Below are 20,580 nucleotides of genomic sequence, written 5' to 3'. Positions count from 1 at the left end.
TGCCTGAGAATGGTGTAATCTGAATTCATACTTACTCAGAAATAGAACAGTGTTTCAACTATTGATGTTTTGGGGGCAGATAAGAAAAGTAAAATGTATCTTGCTTGCTAATGCAATGAAAATCCCAGCATTTTTGTCTTTAATGATTTATTGGCTATGAATTACAGCATTCCTGATGATCTTTTACAGAAAACTTTGTAGTAGCATAGGTCTGAGCACGCCCAGAAGCACAGGTTTTGTTCCATGTTTGCTTATGTTTTGCAGTTACAAATTTATTCATTCCTTCAGCAGAACAAATCTTGTTTTAATAAAATGAAGACTTAATTTGTGTTTTTGTACTTTCTTTATTCTCGAAGTGGAATTTAGCTTGAAACTATTTGCTATAATTTGTTGTTGAAGGACCACCACAGAATGCTATGGAATGAGCACTTTGAATAAGGCCAGTCATAATTTAAACAGCTATTTACAACTGCGCAATATCTTGACCCAGTGAGGTCTTCGGTCCTGTGGCAACTGAAGCAATGACATCCTCGGATGGCATTGAAAAAGCATTGGATGTAGTTGAGATGTCTAACTGCATTTTGGCAGCAAGAAACCAAGAAGCACCAACCACATGGCAAGCCAGATCCCTACAGAACTTACTCTTGAACAGCTTTTTCAGAATGTGCGCTTACTAAATGAGGGTAGGGACTGGAAGTATCCTGATGTTAAGTAGCTTTCTACTTTATGCAAAATGGATTGACTTCTCTGTAATCATAGACCAAATCAATCCTGATTGTGATCTTGCAATGCACACAGAACTGTCTTCAAAGCTGTGTGCAGAAATACTTTTAAGAGATTTTCTGGTAAATAGAATACTAGATTACCTTGAACAGTAAAATACCCTTTGGTATTCTATACCTTATTCTTGAAACTTAGTAGTAATTTCCTGATTTTAACAATGCCTGTCTAAACCAGCATGATCTTTTGCAGGAGCGGTGCATGCAGATGTGTCAGTTTGGATCAATAAATGGCTGAAAGGCAAGGGTATTTTGTTTGTTGAGGCCTCTGTGTCATAAAATTTCAGGACATGCTTTGTAGTTTACAAGCCATACTTGAAGATAGCTATCCAGTATGTGCTTGGCTGAGTGAAGTTCCTACTGTGCTATCAAATAATAATTGATTAAAGGCATAACATACTGTTAGACCATCTAAATATTTAGTTGCAAACATGATACTGTCATCAAATTGTAAGTCTGGTGATTGCATCTTTCATGGGAAATATAAGCAATTAACGATATGCTTATAGGGTGTCAAGTACAATGGGGGTCCAGTTCAAGTTGGAATATTTGAGACTTATGATGAAATTAATAGCATGGTTTTAGTTGGCTTTGGATTCATTCGAGTCATTAGTGGTTTGCACAAAATTACTGTGTTTCCGTGTTCTTGGAAGTCATAATAATTTTCTTGAAGCGCAGAAGCGTTTTTGATGAAATGTACAAACACAGATCGTTATTACAGCTGATGTGATTTAACAGTGTCGGTGATTCTAAACCCAGGCTTTTTCTTTGTCAGTGTTCCTTCCTTAAGGAAAACTGGAAAACAGTTCTTCTGAAATATCAGCACCCGTAAACAGGTTTTTAAATCTTTCACATCCTCAAATAAAAATGTACATATTTGCTGTATCATATTGCTTTAATGTTGGTACTGGTACAAGTGAAAATGTTGGTTGTAGCTAACTTGATCGTTATTAATATCATACAAGCAAGTTGCAGAATCCAAATGTACCCTTGCTAGCTCGCACAGAGAGCTTAGACGCTGTCTGCTGGCCTGGAGATCATGCTGTAAGAACTAACAGTGGAGGGGGTAGGTACAGTTCGCAGCACGTGTGTTGCATCCCTTGTGGATGCAATGCATGCACATGACTTGCTTTTTATTACACTGAAGTTTTAAGATGAAGAGGAAGGTAAAGGTGAAGAGTAAGACTTAAAGGTGTAGTATAGATTGGAACTAGACCAATGAATAGTCAGTGTTGGTTCTTTTTTTAGTATTTATCTCTTTTGCTTGAACCTTTGCAAACACTTGTCAAAATCCATCTACTACCTGTGGTGGTTCAGCTCGGATTCCGTCATTCTTTCTTCTGGTATGTTACTTTTACTTGCTTAATACATGGATAATATTTCTCTTTCCCGCTGCTTGTTTTGATCCTTTCAACTACTGGTAATCAGGGAAAAATTATTATAACAAAGATTGTGCACGTGCTTCTTTTTGAAGGCTAAGGACAAAAGTTGTAAGGCAGTACGTGGCTACCAGCAGATCTCTCCATACACTAAAAGGAGCTTGGTTAAAATTCTGGTTTAATGATGACCAATCAATCAGTTGCCCAAATGATGATGGAAACACTTGCTCTTTTCATTCTAATGGTGTTAGACTCAATCTGCAAACAATTAAAAATAAACATACTGACTTTCTGGTACCAGATATTTTATGCATTTCCAAATGTGTCTTAACACTTTAATTTTCCAGACTGTTCTTGCAAATTGTCATTTCCTGAGTTATTGCCAACGCACTGTAATTTTGATTGAATCTGGGGTCAGGATAATGTTGGAGTCAAAGTCAGCATATTTTCACCTACCACAATTAGTTAATGTTCATACAGCACTTTTTGTGGATGTAAAGAACTCCCAAGTGTTCGATATTATCAAGAATTACCTTCTGTATTCTTATTTTAGATGTTAGAGTTCAATGTTTTTTTGTTAAATGCATTGGTAAGCACAATATTTTTTCAGAGCTGAAAAGAGAACACAGTAATGAAATTGTATTTTACAGATTTTATTTCCAACTTTACAGAGACTGTTTGCTTTTTCTGTTCTTAGCAAACTTCTTTTTTTCTCCCTCACATTCCTCCATTTTAAAATAAGAATTCATCTGCAATGCAGAGTTCTCCATCTTTATTTTCTCAGAGTCGGGTGTGATGAATGTCATTTGGCTGTATCATGAATATAGTTTTATGTAACTTTGTAGTTATTGCCTATGCCTTCATAGATATCTCTACCTTTTCATGGAAGCTTTAAAGGGGAGCCAAGCATCCACACCTCTCTGTCTCTAGTTCTTGGGTCTTGTTTTATTGCCTACCCCATCCTTTTCAAGCTCCCTAGTGCAGCCAGCGGGTCAACTCCTCTATTTTCCTTTATGTCATTTAACTCTAGGGTATGGTGGAAAACCAAATTTTTTATTTCACAGAAAAAAAAAAAAAAGGTTTGAAAGTCCATTTTCAACCAATTTTTCCTGTAAGAGACCCACACTGTAGCGTGCGTGTGGGGAAACAACAAAAATGTGGCAGCTGTATTTTGGCAAGCCTTGTGTTCCCACCGTATCCCCTGAGGTCACAGAACCACAATAAGGGCTGAGGTTGGCAGATGCCTCTGGCGACCATCTAGTCCAGCCCCCTCTCAGGGTAGGCTCAGCTGGAGCAGGCTGCTCAAGGCCATGTCCCATGGGATTTTGAATATCTCCAAGCATGGACTCCCCACAGGCTCTCTGGGCAACCTGTCCAGCATCTTCACCACCCTCAGAGTTACAAAAGGTTTTTATCTCTACGTTTAAATGGAATTTCACGTGTTTCAGTTTGTGGTCCGTACCTCTCATCCTTTCACTGTGCGCCGCTGGCAGCTGGACCGCTGCTTGTGCTGCACATCCCTGCGGTGGCTGAGACAAGTGGGCGCTGAAACCCTTGCCCAGCTGTGCCAGGGGAGATTTTCTTCAAGTGGGGAGCCCAGCCCGTAAAGGAGAAGGTGGCTCTGACAAACATCTGTGCCAATGAGGACCCGCATGGGCTTTAGTTTTCCTGTGGCTTACCTGGCTTCTGTGGCAAAATGAATTCTCTAAACCAACTTCCTAAGGCTTAACCCTCCCTTCTTTTTATCCTACAGGAGTTAAGGTTGTTTGTTTGTTTGTTTTTTTTCCAGTGGAAGATTTTTTTTCCCTCAGTTCTTTTTTGAATATTTCAAGTTATATGCGTTTGCTGACTGTAAATCTAAAACTTTCTAGGTGTTTCCTACACTGAAAATTTGTTACATGTCTATACAGTTCTTGCATATGTTCTTTTCATGTATTTTTTTTTCCTCTTTGTTTTTAGCTCTATTTGTTGTTACTTGAGATTTTTGGTTTACTTTGCTTTGTGTCCAATATTTTGTTCTAACTGGCTTAGTATTAATCTGATTTAATAAATGTTTTACAAATGTGACATTCAGGGTAACTTGCTGTGCCTTTTTTCTTTTAGGCATGTTTGGGCTGTGAGTTTTTTATTATTGCTTTTGCTTGTTTCTTTTATGTGTTCTCTCTCAATCAATCTGAGCTCCATTGTCATTAGTTTGTATGAACCTTACTAAATTCTTTAGTTACATCTGAAGAGGGGGGAAAGACATGAACTTGCAAGTCACTCAGACTCCTCTGGAAATTTTATGTAAAGTATTTAAGTTGTTGTGGGTTTGGGTTTGGTTTTTTTTTTTACCTTTCTTTTTCTTCAGCACTGTTTTAAAGAACTACAGTGCACTTTTATCCAGTCTTTACAGTCAGAATGCTCAGGCTATAAGTGGATTTGAAAGAACTGAGTGGTGAAATTCAAGCAAAGTCGGCTCTTGTTTTTGATTTTCATGTTTCTGACACTTAGAAGTGAAGTGGACTATCACTTGTACCACAGTCTCAGGTTTGTACTTTCAAGGAAGGAAAATTTTTGTTTCTAAATGTTTAATTCTGATGCTATTTGTATGCTAAGTGTGGATGCTTCTGTGGAGAAAGGTTGTGGTGTTTTTATTTTTATTTAAAGTCAAAGTTTGAACTTAATGCACTTGATGTAAGTGAAAGTCATGCAGCATCTCAGAAGTCTAGAGATCATTTTGTAAGCAGCATGTGGGACGATACCTGCTCTTTTTCAGCCTTAAGCCACATAGAATTTTTCTCTTGTGATTGCAAAATACAGCTGTCTACTATGCTGAAAATTAACATTGAAAGAAGTATTAAGTAAAGGGGCAGGAAACACTGTTCTTGGTTTAAAAAAAAAGTTGCATATAGCATTAAAGGCCTTTCTGGCATTCACTGTGTGATATCAAGGTTTTACCTATTCATGTTTGTGCATGCACTGGGCTTATTTGTCAGCTAGCAAGTGTTTCATTGAAAGATGGGTCTGAAACAAATTGTTACGTTGAGGTAACTGAGATTTTGGAAAGTTTGGATGTGGATCCTAATTTTGCAGTTTGAATACATGAATTTAATAAATAGAAAATAAACTTTAGAATTGCTATATCTGCTTTGCTCAAGGGAGCGCAATAGGGCATTGATCCAGTAAATTAGAGCCCAAATCATCTAAGAGAAAATCAGCAAGCTTCCGTCAGTTCGAGGGGACCTACTGCTGAGCTTCAGCTGAAATCCTTAAGGTTTTATGCTGTTTCAGAGCCGGAATGCTGCCAGTATAGCAGAATATTGATCAATACTCATGGTTGGGCTGAAATCAGCTGGTGTCAAGGCAAAAACGTCCAGTGTCAGGCGCTGAGCCTGGATCAGGCCCCAAGCAGGGTGTGCCATTCTGTGGGGTATTCATTCCACGACTCATACTCCGACAGTGTGTGTGCCGTTCATTTGACTTAAATATACAAATTACTTTGCTATACAGTTATCAGTAGTGAAAAAGCTTTACAGCTACAAGAGACAGTAATTTTTTACATGAGTCTACCTGCCTTGTACCAAAAACACCCGAGAAGGTTAGTTGCATTAGAGTTTCTTACCTGCTGCTTCCAACTAAGAATATATTTAGCCTGATTTTCTTCAATGGCTTACATGTTGGATAACGTGAAATCAAAGACCGCTTCCTATCGCTCTGCCTTGAGCCAAAATGCTAATTCTTCCTGTGTTTTTAACTGGTGTTTTGATAGCAAGTATCACAACACAGGCGACTGCACAGATAGGCTGCCAGTGTACGTTCTTCTCCCAGCTGCGCAGCTGCCTCAGGCAAGCTAACTATAGCTTTGTTTTTGTGAGTGGTATGTCAAAGCCATCTATTTATAAACCAAATTAGAAAATGCCTTGGAACTGTAATTTTTCTTTCAGGCTTTGCTTTCAGCTGTCCAGGAGATCAGTATTCCATATGCAGAGGTTTGCTTATAAAATTTAACTTGCCTGAAGAATAAAAGTAATATATTAAACAAAACAAAAAGAACCCTGTTAAATTATTAACATTTTGGAATATAGATATCAGTCAAAAAACATTTTAAAATACTTTTATACCTTTACCTGCAAGATGAAATGCGAAGGATGCAGAGATGCACTAACCAAATGAAGAAAACACATATTTTTTCCATTTTCCATAGCTTCCAATTAGTAGTTATCCTTAAAAATATTTCTTAATGATAAACTGGTATTATGCTTGTTTTAAAGGTTGGAAAAGTGAGGTAAGATGCTTAAGAGAAACATTTAAACATGTTCACGAGTTCTGACCTTCAGCTTCAAATCAAGATGCACACTGACTGACTTTTAGAGGTTTGAATGGCCTGAATGCTGGTCCGAGTCTTTGCTAGATACTTGTGAGGATCAGGCCCCAGATAACATGGAACGATTATCAATAAAAATGGCATTCAACGTAAATGGAGATCCTCAATAACGTGAGGATAAGCAACCTTCCAGAATCCACAAAAGAAACACAAACCCTCCAATTCTTTCCAATTTTCAGATCAATAAACTTAATTGCAGGGGCCCGACTTTTCTTCTGACTTTGGGCCCTGGGCGAAGTGGTGGAGTTTAGATCTTGATTATACGGGCCAAACTGCATTAACTTCCTGTGGAGTAATACTTTAATCTGTAAGTAACCAGCCTTTTCTCAGTGGAGCCATTCTCTAAACATGAGAGCAGAGAGCACAAGGAGCGAATAGCCTGTAGTTACCCATGGGTAGGTGATGTTAGGAGTCTATGCAAATTATTTGGGAAGTGTTTTCTTTATTAAATAATAGTCCTCTCTCACAGATTAATCTCCTATAACTAAGCACTTTCCTTAAATATGAACGGCTCTGTGCCACTTTTAGAACACTCAGATTACTTTGTTAAATTATTAACCAGTTTTTATCATCAGTAGGGGAGTTTTTATAGAAATGAGAACAGGATCTTACTCAGTGGTTATTTTTAAAATGTGCCGATGTGAAGGCTTGTACTTGTGACAAGGCTCATGAAGCATAACAGAGCTGTTGTATGGATTTTACAGGAATTACAAAAATTAGAGATAGAAAAAATTCTTTTTAGGTGTAAAGCTCCATCTGGGTTTGGTCCTGACTGTATTTTACGTTCCGCTTCTGAAATTGGTGGATGCTGAGGTTGCTCAGCAGCTCTTGGTAAGGTTTTGTCATATTTCAGGATTCAGTTAGTAGGCTATGAATATTGAAGCAACATGAAAACTGGTATTTAAGGCTTAATTGACTGGTAAGCATTTTATGCCTTGACATAAGACAGGGGTTGGCAGCAGGCTATATGCCATCTCTCTCTTCTCCTGCTGCTTCTGTTGTTTGCCTTAGGGGCTGCAGGTAGAGAAGCACTGAGGTCCTATTTTGCTTGAAGACCTGACAGGAGGAAGGTCCACCTGTAGGGATATAGCTGGTGGATTGCTGTGGACTAAATATTTGGAAGTCCTTACACCCAAGCTGTCCATGATCTCCCTGGAGGATACCAATGTACCTGCTAACCAGCAATTCCAAATCCTGGGCAAGTGGAACAGGGTCAGGCATGGAGAAGTCTCTGTAATCCTGTCTGCCAGCTTCTGAGCAGCTCAGCTTCTGGAGAGGAGAGACATAGGCTGTTCCAGAGCTGGAGCTCCCTCCTCCTTCGTAGGCAACTGAAAACAAAACGAGTCTGTTTTGCTCCAGACTGCAATGAAACATAATGCAAGAATATATCAAAAGCCACCAGAAAATTGAATTACTTTTCTGCAGAGTAAAACTTATCTGTTATTGTAGCTGGAAGGATAGCGTAACAAATGAGAGTTGAGAGAACATGGGTGTCTTCTTCCTAGGCCCTAGAGCATTGCTTTCTCCAAATAAATTTCAAAGTCTCTGTTTTAAATCTCACATGCCTGTTCCAATTTTCCTATTCAGCCAGTTAATCATGTATTTGCTGAGCAAGTATGGATGTCATGAAGGTGATCTGTGAAATCTCTGAGAACTTGCATTACATGGCCATTTTTTCCTACTAATGTCAGTGTGCCCAAAGTTAAGATTTAAGATTCAGTGGCATCACTCTCTGTGTCTTGTTATGCTGTGGTGCATTTCCACTTAGCCTTTTTGCACTATGCAAAACCAGATTTTATTTTCAATGGAAAATTACTAAATTTAAAAACTGTATATGGATATATGCTTTGTACAGTTTATATAGCAAAATGCTCTTCTGACATTGGCAAGGCATATCAGCAGATGGCTGGGGAGAGTCTAATCCTCTCCGTCCTGGCACAAGGTATACTAATTACTATGTGCCTTGAGCAAAGAGCCTTGTAGGTATTCAGCCGCCTTTCCTACTGGGGCAGAAATACCTTCTGGGGAAGGTAATGGAAAGATCTCGGTGTAAATTCCTTGAGGACATCTTTACTGTAAAAATGAAAAAAATCTCTACTACCTCCAAATGTCAATTGGAAAAATAACAGGGCTTGCTGTCAGCCTAATTCAGATCCCACCAGGGATTTGTGCTGGGTGGAGGCCGGGTTTGGCAGGGTAAGTGGGAAGAGATTACAGCTGCTTCCATCAAAACAGTCAATTTTTAGGGGAGGCAGCAAAGGATCTCTCTGTGTCTCCTCCTGACACAGCCATCTGAGACCTGTGAAAGATGTGGTATGAGGGTCACTGGAGGAACATTTGGCACTTCTTGTCTCATTATTTGCAGTTCCATTGAAGTGACAATGTAGCATCACAGCAGAGGAGTCAGAAAGAGGCCAGGAAAAATGCTGCTTGCCTGACATGGGAAAAATCACTCACCATGAAAGCAACCCAGGGAGCTCCTGTACTTCCAGAGCTGTTCAGAAAGGGGAGGCACCCCTGATGCTGACCCAAAGTCCTTGTTCGCAGGTGCCTCAATTCCAACAGTGATGTGACAGGAAGCCAAGGGATGGGAAAGACAAAAGGATACTGTGCTTGCTCTGGCACCTGCAGAGACCTGGCTGCCCTTACTCAATTGATACAGCCACCAAGCCTGAAAGGTGACCTGGCTGCAACAGCAAGTCTGCTGTGGAGCTGCTGGTGCCCGATCTGGCTGGCAGCAGGGAGCCGGGGAATTTGGAGAAATGCTGACCAGCATCTTCGCCTGGCAGTGAGGTTTCCTCCAAAGAAGAGCCTGGAGATGGCAGTAGGGATGGAGAAGGAGCTTGGTGCCTGACCCACATACCTACCTGTAAGTGTGGTGGGAACCTCCTAGGCTGCTGGGAGGGAGACAGTCAGGGGGCCTCCCTTGTGTTTGTATTTCTAGCAAAGGCCATCAGGCCCAAACGCTGCAGGTCTTGGGCATGATGCTTATCCCTTTTCTCTGCACACTCTTGGAGCCTTTTACCCAGGGACTTACTCTGCCAAGATGACCCCCATGAAACAAGTCCCCCCATGCCTGTCCAAGTTTGTCCTCAGAAGGTGGATGCTGCTTGGCCACCCAGCCCATGGAGAGACAGCAGTCATGTGCTCTTGCCATCTCCTCTGCTGCAGTAAGTCAGCTGGGAGGATCTCCCTGCCCACAGGTTACATGGGCAATACTGACCTTCTTCTGGCTGATATGGTGGCATCAGCCAAAAAAAATCCCAAAGGGAAGATTATTATTTACCCAATATCTGTGCTTTTTTGAAGTTAAAGTTACCGCCTGGTATTTGCCATCTTAATGCTCTAATATACCGGCTGCTAAAGCTTCTGTGCTGACTCTTTTCACTTGCCACTAGAAGGTCCCATTTATGTTCATGGCGATACTGGTGGAGAAGCTCTTGGGGTCCATCGTTTCTGGACTGTGTCACTGCTGCTGGGAGCCCTGCAAGGCCTAGTGCCAGAACCATGGTGGGAGCAGCTGAGAGGCAAACGGGGCAGTTGAAGTCACAGTAGCAAGCTGGAAAATATGCTATCTGCATGCTCAGAGAGCGTTCACCTGCTGTGTGAGCATGTTATTTCCTCAGTGACCTAGTTTTATGAATAAAAAAGTCTTCCCTTTTCATAACTACAGCAACAGAGTATTTTATTAATGTTTGCCACTATAAAGGAAAGGTTAGTGTGTCTTAATTTTACTAGGTTGCTTTAAAACCTATAAGATCTTCATGGAAGTTTTTAGGAAAAAGCTTGTGATCAGCTGTCAGTCCTATGTGCACACTTCCAGAAATGAGTCTGTAGGGATGACTCAGTCTTGGCAACCCAACAAAAGATGTTCCCTCTGTAAAACAGTTATATCTGAAAATGTAAGATTGTTTCTTTATTGCTGTCTTGGAGGGGGAAGGGGAGAGGGAGATTGCTAGGATGATCATGAATATTTTAAATTTGAGCTCTGCAGTTCAGCTGCATGACAGCTCGTGTAAGCCAAATAACATTTTATACCCTGACTGGATAAGCACATTAGTGCTTCCAGTATAGATTCTAGTTTTGGCTCTGCAACTCATTGCCTTTCCACATATGTCTGGGACCAAAAAGGGTTCCAGAAACCAGAATTTAAATGTCACTTTAAACCTATTTATGTACTTATCTGAGCCTAGACTGAGGGCTGTTACCATATGGGCACATCTGTAAGGGCAGCTCTGGCACTAGGAATTACTAAATACAAAGCCTGTAGCCCAGGAGCAAAGAGGAGGTACCATGTGAGCTCTGCCCAGCAATTTGCCTCTATAAAAGGAACCCTTAAAAAAGCAATGAAGGCAGATTTAGAGTTGCTGTACTGCTGAAGGTAGGACCACAGAGAATCCAAGGTCATCTGAAAAGCCTGAAAGTCTTAGTTGGTATCCACTCTTGGGAACTAGGGGAAGATTTCAAGTGTGGTAGCTCCTGGGTGGTAACCAGTGCTATTTTACACTGGTCTGGGTACTGCATTGCAGTGTAAAGTGGGAAAGTCAAGTTTAAAACAACTAGGGTCAAGAAAATAAGGTGATTCTTTAGCTATCATAAAACAAGCTAACATTTTGAACTGTACTGTTGAGTGGCCAACTTTCCTGAAGTAGAAATAGAATTGCATGGGTCTGTTGTGGTTGTAAGAATGCAAAATAATGCAAAAGAGATCATATAACTCTGATTGCATTGCTTTCATTCTAAGCATGATTTTTTTATAGCAATGCTCCTTGTCCATATCCATTCAGCTATTGTTATTCCCCCCATAAAGACTGTAGGTGGTATAATGTTGTGAAAGACTGTTGTATTGCTTAAGCAGTCACCAAATCAATGGATGGTTGTGGCTATTTAGAAACAGTTTTCTCTTCTACAAGAAAAGTCAATTTATCTATAGGCAGAATGAGGAAAAAGACATCTTGTGCTCAGCAGGATTTCTTTGGTAAATGGAAGTTTCATTGATTATGCTACTGTGTTGGAGAGCAACGTAAATTTTGGGATGGAGCTAAAATAACAGAAGAATAAAAGCAGGAAAACACTGTCAGTGGGAAGAGCCTTGAACTGCCTTTGGCCTGCAGAGGTCAGATTGTCCTTTGGACTGTGCAGTTAATCTGCTTTGTACCCTTGGGCATGTTTCCCTGCTGTTTAATGTTTCAATCCACCAAGCTCTACCAGTTGAAGCATATTTGTTTATTTATTTAAGAAATTCTTCTGTAGTCCAAGCTCCACATGCAGTATCAGCACATGGTAACAGTAATAAAAATTAAGAATAATTCAAGTGTCCTGATTTCGGCTGGGATAGAGTTAATTTTCTTCATAGCATCTAGCATAGTGCTATGTTTTGGATTTAGTACTACAAGAATGTTGATAACACACTGATGTTTTTAGTTGTTGCCAAGTAGTGCTCAGACTACTCGAGGACTTCTTGAGCTTCTCCTGCTCGGCCAGGTGCATAACAAGCTGGGAGGGAGCACAGCTAGGACAGCTAACCCAAACTGACCAAAGAGCTATTCCATGCCATATAACGTCGTGCTCAGAGGGAGTTAGTCGGTTGGTCGGTTGCAGGGAGACTGATCGCAGCTCGGGGACTGATCGTGGCTTGGGACGGGCTGGGCATCGGTCGGCGGGTGGTGAGCAATTGCGTTGTGTATCGTTAGTTTTGTATATTCTGTTACCATTCTCATTATTACTATTATTATTTTCTCTTATTAAACTGTCTTTATCTCAGCCCATGGCTCTAACCTTTCTTCTCCTTCCTGATTCTCTCCTCCATCCCACAGAGGGAGGGGGGAGTGAGCCAACGGCTGCATGGTGCTTAGTTGCCAGCCAGGTTAAACCACAACAACAAGTTTCCGTGACTACATTCTTTATTTTGTAGCCCCATGATCCAAGTTTTGTGTAAGCATTTGTTATGGGAAGACGATTTGGTCTGAAATCCAAATTAATCAGAGGTGAGATTTCTTTTGATTTTGGTTCTTGCTCAGGCACTTCATGCTTGCAATGCTTTGATGATCAGCAAACTGGTCCCTTTCAGCTACAAGTAGGAGCAGCTAATTTTGTGGAGTTGCTTACAATAAGTAAATATTTTCTGCTGCAAGTTAATGTGTTCCTATAGTTTTCTTAATACTTATGTGAAATTCTTTAACTGTGATAGTGTGGTTGGTGCAAGTAAACCTTAGCTGGAGGTGTGAACTGCTTTTGGTGATGTCTCACTTCAAGCGGTAGCTGGCACATGTATGCAGACAGCCAAATTTGCTGTGCCACTTCAGCTCATCTGCAGCAAGAAATTGTTCTGGCATCATTATGCATTGAAGCTTTTTGTTTCTCAAGGCAACAGTCTTGAGAAAGGAAGTGACCTCCTCCTTTATTTATGGGGCTTCTGGTGCCCACGTGTAAAAAGCAGGATGAAGAGGATGAGAAACTGAAGATGGTTAAAGTTGGAACATATTTGGAGATATGGATGGAATTTAAGAAAGAAAAGCAAATTAATTAATTCCCCATAAGAAGCAGTTTCATAAGTAATAATAGAAAGAGTTATTTTTGAAGTATGGGTATTTAATAATAAACATGTTTTTTGGGGAGGTAGTATAGGAAAACTAGCCCTTTTTCAGTCATGTGTGCTACAAAGATACTCCATGCAGGATAAAATAATGCTGCTTTGATTTCCAAGGAAGTCTTAAAAAAACCCCACTACATTTCCATAGTAATCACAAATAATAATGTGTGTTTAAACTTATAGTTACCTAGTGGGATAAGCAACTCCAGAAAGTCATGGAGAACATATGCATGTAGAGAAATAATAAGATCTTTGAAGGGTGACTAAGTGTGAGTTCATGTGGGCGAGAGGAAGAATGGAAGCAGCGGGGTAAAGGGCATAATTTCACATCCTCCAAGTGTGGGTTCTCGACATGACAATCCACATGGTCAGGCTGTGTGTGGCTCCTGTGGGTGAGAGAGAGGAGTACCCACTTCTATAGTTGTGAGGACTTGGGGAGGGGGGTGTGCTCTAGAGATTTGTTGCTGAGATTTTTGTCCAGAAAATTAGCAAGAAGACTGGGGGGGTTGCATACTACATTGGGAAAAGACTCTTTGGGTCTTATTCGCCTTTGTACCAGGCTGACGAAGCAGAAGAAGTAATCCCCTGAAGTATCTGCTGCATTGTGGCACTGGAAGTTGGAGTCTAGTAAACTAGTAAAATATTATCGGGCTGTGATTCTTTCTGTGCTTTGGGAGATTGAAAATTTACTGGAGTTTCCTTAGGAAGCAAGAATCTGCTCAAGAAATTAACAGCAGAAATGATGCAAAGCATTCACTGGGATCTGTGCATAATTTTGATGCAATGTTACAAAACAACTATGTTGACATTACCAGATGCTGTCTTTGCCAGATGGGTCATGACAACCACCAAAACTGTGATTGACCTCTTTAAAATTTGGGAATCCATCATAGGTCCATACCAAGTGGTGGAGAAAAGCTGAAAGAGGACTATCTTTGGTTTTATATCAAGTTTGCAAGAAAATTAGTGTAGAAGGTCTTTTTATGTGGGGGGATGTTAACACACCAATCTGTGATCCACATCCAACACTTGAAGTTATTTATGTGACAAAAAATATATTTTAGAAACTCAAATATGTCGGGGACACCCTATGACTTTAGTTGGATAATACTTTGCACTGATTTTTCTTAGAAATTCAGACCATCTCTCTAGAGAAATGATGTTAAATGTTTTAGGCTCCCTAGAGGAATCAGTGCCAAATCCTGGATACATCCTCAAATAGGAATTTTTCAGGATAGTGTGTTTCATGTCTGATTCATCCTTATGCCTAATTAGGGGAGGAGCAGGGGAAACTGGTCCAAGTTTGTCTATGGAGAAAAGGAAGGATGCCTAATTGGATATAGCAGTTTCTATTTTTTTACCTATTTGGTAGAGCTGCATTTTATGGAAATGCCAGGATCTTCCCCACCTGACTAAGACTGCTGCTTCTCAGCATTTTTACCTACCTTTTATAGCATAGGATGACAGCAGTGATGGCAGCAGCAGCAGCACAGGTCTCTCTGCTGAGTGTAGAAGTCTCTTACCTGAGCAGCAGCCTCAGCACCTGCAAATTATTGGAGAAAGAATTCTTTTTATTTTTGGGTGAACATAAGAAAAGCAACTATAACACCGTTAAATGCTGCATGTCCATGCTCAGTGAACGAGCTTCCAAGTAGTAGTAGCTGTAGCTAGGTACATTCCTTTTCTCAGCGAGGGTTAGTAGCTCAAATGTGTGTTGAACTGGCCATATTCCTTCTGCTTCTCAAGCTAATGTGGTCCTTGTTATTCTGGGCATCTCTGTGCTGAAGATAACATCCTTGTTTTCAACTACAGTCTCATGAAATTTTCACCCATCACTTGGGCTTAGATGCTGTAAGCATTGAGAGTCTGGCCATTTCTACCAGCAGGGGGAATGAGCTATTAATGATAGCATTGGCACAAGAACAAATGGTTTTCTGTTAGGCATGAATAAATTCAGACTGGGAAGTAGGAGGATTTACGTAGTGATTCTAACAATGAGCTTCTGGAACAGCCTTCCAGTGGTAGCAGAAGGGCAAAAACCCCAATTACTTTTAAATGCAATGTATGAAAGGAACTGTGCCATGGAATAGCCAGTGGTAGCTGGGGACTGGACTTGATGACTCAAGAGATCCTTTGCAGCCCTTTTCTCCCCTGTGCATGTGCAAGTGGGGGAGGGAACAATGTTGCACTGGAATAGCTGCAGTCTGGCTTTTTTAGAACCTACCACTTGGAAGTATTTAATCAGCTGTGGCAAGTTCTGGGGATGTGAACGTGTATTCAGTTTGAAGGAAATATAAATCAAAGTACATATTTAAGTAAGATTTCCCCTACTACCCCATCTTAGTTTCTTGACACTCTACATTTTATCTCACAAGAGTGAAACGAGTTAGCAAGGAGCAGCTGATGTCACAGCCACAGTTAAAAGTGCTTGCTTATTAGAAGAGCAGCATTTCTTTTTTCTGCTGGTGGCATATGTTTTACTTGCTAAGTATATCCGTATCGGAACAGCTGACAAATGTGTTCTAGATAGCATCACTGACCAGAACGTTTCTGCTGCTTCTCTGTCTCTTAGTAATAAATTGGACAATATGGTGAATAATTGGAGCCTTTAGTACCATAATATTTCCACTGATGGCAAAAATACCTCACTGCAGCATTGTGTATACAATGAATTAAATGCAGTTGTTTAAACATTGCTGACGAATCCTACCACACAACTTGTAAAATCCTTTGGCTATGAATGCTTAATTAATTACAGAAGAGAACACAGTAAGTTAATTCTCAAATTACAGTCTGGTGTGATTTATTCAAAGTAATTTTTTCCTGCAATCAAAAGTAGATTACTGATGCTAAGTTTCACCTGGATACAAATTGAACTGCAATTAATAAAACCTCTGACTGGTTTGTTATTAGCAGCACAGCTGTGTTCCCTTCCCATCCTTGCTGAATGTTGGTAAGGTATATTCTTATCATCTTACTTTCTTCACTTTACCATTAACGTTTCACAATGTTGAGGGGAGGGGGCTGGCAAGTATATCCTAATTACCATGTATATTCTAACTTGTAGTGCTGGAATCTGTGGTATTCACAAAAGAGTTCACTTGTGTAGTACTACTGGTGAGAGGAGTAGCTAACAATGATGTGCATGTGGAGCTTGGTAAATGAGTGATAGTTCTGATAGAAAAGGGGCAATTTTTACTGTATTCTATTATTTTAAAATATTAAGATGTTTAAAATAGCACTGTGCCCAATATTGTACATTACTCCAGTATCGTACATGGAGGAGAAAGCTGGATTTAGGGCTCTGTTGAGCTACGGACTAAGTAGCAGGAGAAAGCTCTTCCTCTGAAGAGTATGAGATTGAAATAAAGAAGATGGAAAAGTGAAGAGCAATGGAAACCCTGTTCTGTTAGATCTACAGTTTGGGAAGTGATGCTTGCTTCAAAAGAAGCTAGAGCTCTATTTCCTGAATCAGTCTTATATGTTTGTCACATTACTGTGACACTTATGTGTTTTTCCCCCCAGTCACTAAAAGGTATTTGAAGCAGCTAAAAGAAACAGTATAAATGAAAAATACTTATTTTTCTGGCCAAATGCTGGGTTGCTAGGTGGTGGGATGTGTAGCAAGAGATGGTGACATTATAAAAAAAAAATAATTTAACAGCCCTTTGTATAGAAATAGTCTCTTTCACACTAATGACTGAGGAGCTCTTTGAGAACAGCTGAACATGGAGAATCAGTGAGTATTTGAACATGTGTAATTAAAAAAAAAGTTATACTAACGCTATGTATTGTTCATTGCAATTCTCAGGTTCTTCTAAGTATAAATTATCTATATTTACTGCATATGATATAAAGTAAGGAAACAAGAGTGGCATCAAGTTTCAGTACAGCTTTATCTTAGCTGTTAACCCCCTGTTGAGAAACAGAGAATGGCTACCACTTTCTTTTGCGTGCAAATTACAGGTTGTGTGGATTAGTTCTGTGCAACTAATGAGGTTCTACTGTTCAATGTCCCCTGTGTAATTACTGCTTTTTAGACCTGCAGCATGCTTGGGAACCCTCCTAGAGCTGTTATATTTCTTCTGTTATTTACAGCACTGGCTGACTTATTTGCTATTGCAAATCAAAAAGAAATCTCTCTAAGGGATCTGTCATTTTGTCCTGTGTCTGTACAGCATGGAGCACAGCAGGACCTTGGCCTACGGCTGAGCCTGCTAGTAATATGAATAAATCATAATCATACTTGACTACTGCACCTGACAGAGTCCAGCAATGGCTGCTTCTACTCTGCTGCTTGTCCTGCCCATTCCCTGTGGCATTATGCCCTCATCACCCAAGGCTGGTCTTGAGCTGCCCAGCTGGTATCACCTGTTATTACCATAGTAACTAAACTAGTCTTCCTCTGCTTAACCTCCTGTTAAAAGAGTATTTGGTGTTGCGGTTTCCTCTTCCGCAACGATCATCACTATTGTAAACTCAATAGCCAGTCTTCTTATGGCATCCTTGCAAAGACTTTTTGGTAAATTAGTCATCCATGTTTGTATCTCCTGAACTTGTCTCTTTCATATTCCACCTGCAACAGGAATATTCTATTAAAATGGTAAAGAATTTTCTCGGTGAGGAATATCCAGGAATATCCCACCTGCTCACGTGTTACAGGACCTAACTGGATTCTTGAAATAAGCATTAGGTAAGAGACTACTGTTGAAATCCAGCAATTTTCTTTATTTCCCAGTAAGACACAGACTTACTGTGCTTGCTCGGGAAAATCAATATTATTTACGCCTTGGTAAGGAGCAAGTTCTTTAAAAATGTAGCCTACGTAGAGACTTTCCCATGTCAAGTGACTTTTTTTTTCTTTTTTTTTTTCAGGTGATATCAGAAAAGGCATTTGATCATGTTGGAAGGTTTTATCTTTAGCACTAGGTTATCAGAGCCTGGACTAACATTTCCTGACTGGTTGTCAATGTGAACTGCCAAGGCTACTATCAGCAGTTTTGCATCTGAAGCCATTTTGATTTGAATTGTATCATTACAAAATTTCATCCCATGTGCTCACTGACCCCCCCATCCTGATAAAGGGAGAAGGAATTTAAAAGCTCTGGGCAGTCATCTGGAGATGTGATGTACAATTTATTTATCATCCAGATCGAAAGTACGTATCTACCTTGCATGGTATGCCTTTGCTCCCTAGCCACTCTGGAAGTGCTGGCTATCAGCAGTTTCCTGCGTGCCTCTGACTTGCATGTTTCAATTTCTTTATTTGGTACAGATGCCGATATGATAATCCACAATTCTGGCATTTTGTTTTCAGATATCTGCAGTGCAATCTATCTGGGATTATTTAATAGCGTCTTTCAAAGATGAAAGCAGGTTTAAAAAAAACAGCAGCTGTCATTCCTACTGGGGTATTTCATCTTGAGCTGATTATGGTCTGTGAATTGCACATGACCACCTGAAGATTTGCAGCAGGTTTGTGAAACACAGCTTGAGCTGCATGGCCATCAGGGATGGGAAGACTAGGTGCGTCTGCTTCAGGTGGTTATTCACGTGATTCTGCCTGCTGCAGACTTAGAATCATAGAATTGTTTAGGTTGGAAAAGACCTTTAAGATCACCAAGTCCAACCATTAACCTAACCCTGCAATCCCACCACTAAACCATGTCCCTAGGCACCTTGTCTGCTGTCTTTTAAATACCTCCAGGGATGAGGACTCAACCACCTCCCTGGGCAGCCCGTTCCAGTGCCTGACCACCCTTTCTGTGAAGAAATTTTTCCTAATGTCTAACCTAAACCTGCCCTGGTGCAACTTCAGACCATTGCCCCTCGTCCTATCATCCGTTACCAGGGAGAAGAGGCCAACCCCCACCTTGCTACAGCCTCCTTTCAGGTAGTAGTTGTAGTTGTAGCGGGCGATAAGGTCTCCCCTCAGCCTCCTCTTCTCCAGACTAAACAACTCCAGTTCCCTCAGCTGCTCCTCGTAAGACTTGTGCTCCAGACCACTCGCCAGCTTTGTTGCCCTTCCCTGGACATGCTCCAGCAACGCAACATCTTTCTTGTAGGCGAGTTCAAAGAACTTTTGAAAACCTTTGCCCTAGACAACCTTTGTAGAAAGAGGCAATCATTATTCTCTGCCCTCAAAATCCAGACAGCAAAAATAAGAAATGATAGCTTCTAACATTCCTTGTTGCTAGACTTGGGGTTTTTTTGTTGTGTGGTGAAAAAGTTAGTTTCTGGATTTTACTTTTTCAATCGTATGCTCATTCTACTCTTCTGTTCTTCTAAAGTACTTAGTTGTATTTATTTTAGGTCTACAGGCACTGATATAACCAGTCCTTTGACCTGTTTGCACCAGCACGAGAATTCAGAATTAATTTTTTTTTTTTTAAAGTAATATCACTACTGCTATGAAGTAGTCTGCACGGTAATGATTTGTAAAACTGCTTATACATTCTAAACTAACAGTGAGAATGAATTCAGGATGGAAGCTAAAGAAAATTATGAGAAGCAAAGAAAATTCCTGTCTTTCTGGAAATCCATGTGGTATGCAGACTTGGATTAGAAAGAATAAGCTGACAAATAAAAAGCAGTATCTAGACAAAAAGGAAAAACATCTTTATTTCTTCAGGAGTGAGGCCTGCACCAAAATAAAACATATCTATTCCTAGGTATTAGAAGTCTGCTGGGCAAAATGTGAACTAAGAACTAGATATCTAAACTTGTGTCTGAACTCAGCTTCCAGGTTTTCTGACTCCTGAAGGCATGGAATGAATACAAAGCAGCAGATTAATCTTCTTGCATCTCTTTGAAGTTATTTTTATCTTGGCAAATATTCTTCACGGCATGCTGGCCTGAAGAATGAGAGACAGAAACGCGTTAGTACTTTCTGTTTGCGGTCCAGACTGTCTGCTGCTGAGGAGGACAGCGTGCACCTTCCGGCAGCGCTCCCCTTTGTTGATTGCACACACATCCATTTTTCTGGTCAGTATGTGCACGCTCTTGTGGTAACATTTGGTTCACGCCTCCACAACCGCTTCGTTGCAGGTTGGCTGCAGTCAATAAGGACGAGCGGGTCACGGGGACTGAAGAAGAGAACAAGGGTGGTGGTGGTGGGGATGCAAGGAACCCATCTGTTGGCTGGAGGCGTTGGGGTGGGGGAGCAGAGGGGAGCCTGACGCTCCACACAACGCCTGGAGCAGGAGGAGAGGGGGGGTTCACGTCTCCAACGTCTCTTCCAAGCCGCCAGAACTCAAAGCACTTTCACTCCGCGTGAAGTTCTTGAAACAATTTGCATGGCTTCCTGCAGTCGCGCAGGCAGCGCGAGTGGGTCTCTCGGCGTCACCCCACGCGGGAGATGGCGTACTGGCGCTCTGCCGGCCCCAGGTGCGAGGTGAAACTCGTCAGCGCCTGTCAGGGCAGTTCGAGGCGCCGCCCTGTCCCCGCCGCCCGTGCCGCGCCGAG

This window comes from Egretta garzetta, unplaced genomic scaffold (assembly GCF_000687185.1).
Source record: "Egretta garzetta isolate BGI_Z169 unplaced genomic scaffold, ASM68718v1 scaffold474, whole genome shotgun sequence".
NCBI lineage: Eukaryota > Metazoa > Chordata > Aves > Pelecaniformes > Ardeidae > Egretta > Egretta garzetta.
Note: the sequence above shows the minus strand (reverse complement) of the source record.